The 1606-nt window shown below is 34.8% G+C and overlaps 1 protein-coding gene across 1 annotated transcript in view; it reads right to left on the reverse strand.

The window, feature by feature from the left end:
- The window catches only part of LOC106470016 (sarcoplasmic calcium-binding protein 1-like), a 52218-nt gene extending 51507 nt beyond the window's left edge, over positions 1–711 (reverse strand). Inside the window, exon 1 of the mRNA XM_013930537.2 lies at positions 605–711. The gene's annotated coding sequence lies outside the window, so the exon portion shown is untranslated. The remainder of the gene's footprint in view (positions 1–604) is intronic.
- Positions 712–1606: the final 895 nt, after the last annotated feature.

A 1606-nucleotide genomic window follows, 5' to 3' on the forward strand; every position in this document is an offset into this window, starting at 1 on the left:
CAAAGTACCTCTGTTAATCGGAGAATAATATAGACAACCCATGCTATTGAATTGTGAACTAATCAATGTAATAATATAGACAACCTATGCTACTGAATTGTGAACTAATCAATGTGGTATACCCATATTAAATGTTAATCGCAGAATAATATAGACAACCCATGCTATTGAATTGTGAACTAATCAATGTGGCATACCCATATTAAATGTTTGGGTATTTTGTCATTTTATATAAATACGTGTGTGGGGAAGTGAGTACAAACAAGATAATTATATAACACACCTAGTTTGTGTCCATAATAAGTGTTATTTATTGTATTTTTATCGTGTTCGTAATGATATAAAAATAATCAGAAAAAAGTTTTATTTATCTAATACTGAAAAGGAGGACTTTGTTCTAGGTAATCAAACCGATCTGATATTGAAATGTTCACCAAAAGAGCAATAGGAACGAAAAAGGAGCATACGCAGTTAAAACTTAGAACCGTCACGCACGTGGTATCTAAGTCCAAATTTATAAGTATCTTTTAAACAAAAGAAGTTGCTTTGTGAAAGATAACCAGAACGTGAAAGCGGCAAATAATTGATGAAGGTGATTTCATACTGAATTTCTTCGTTCGTTTATAAAATCAACCATTTGTTTGTTCAAGCAGTCGTAAGTCCACAGAGAGAAGCCGGAAAGGATCACGCACCCTCTTCTGCCTGTTGTGTGCTATAAAAAATAATTAGGTTTATATCTTATCTCAAATATGAAGGGTAACTAAGATGCTTTCGTTATTAATCAATCAAGCAACACGTGTAAGATATACTTAAGCTGTTAAACAAATAATTATTTAAATATTTATACAGTTAAGAGTAACAAAATGCAAATCACACTGACACTTGAAAATTTTAGTGAATCTTTAAGTATGTATTGATGTATGTATTCCAATTCTTTCTTTCTTTTTATTAATTTTTTTTTAGCATCCACCTTCCCACATCTGGCTGCAGATAGCGAAAGGTGGTAAAGATGTGGGACGTTGTGGGCTAGAGCACCCACATCTGCTCTCTCTCTCTTTTTAGCAAAAACGTGAAGACTGCGAAACTGAGGTTAAACTGGATAGACGGTGTACCCCCAACGTAATTTGGATCTTACTTCCGCCAGTACCTGAAAAACCAGGGCACATTGTATAACTATTCACTTTATGGTGTGTGTGTCCAGGTGGTACATGGTTGTTTTGTAGTTGCGTTGTTTCCGTGTATATGAGGAACTGTATGACCACACCGTCACTTGAAGTTTTTAGTGAATATTTCAGTATAAAATACATATATATATATAATGTGTATCTGAGAGAGAGAAACAATACGATCACGAAGGCACTTGAAGAACTTAGTAATACCAAAAAACATATTAAATTCATCACAAGTTCTAACAAAAAGTTAGCTGACAATATTCTAACTACAAAAACCAACATTAGCTGCTAAACAATAAATGTTTTGTTTTTCGCGCAAAGCTACACGAGGGCTATCTGCGCTAGCCGTCCCTAATTTAGCAGTGTAAGACTAGAGGGAAGGCAGCTAGTCATCACCACCCACCGACCAACTCTTCGGCTACTCTTTACCAACG

Source organism: Limulus polyphemus, unplaced genomic scaffold (assembly GCF_000517525.1).
Source record: "Limulus polyphemus unplaced genomic scaffold, Limulus_polyphemus-2.1.2 Scaffold3773, whole genome shotgun sequence".
Classification (NCBI taxonomy): Eukaryota; Metazoa; Arthropoda; class Merostomata; order Xiphosura; family Limulidae; genus Limulus; species Limulus polyphemus.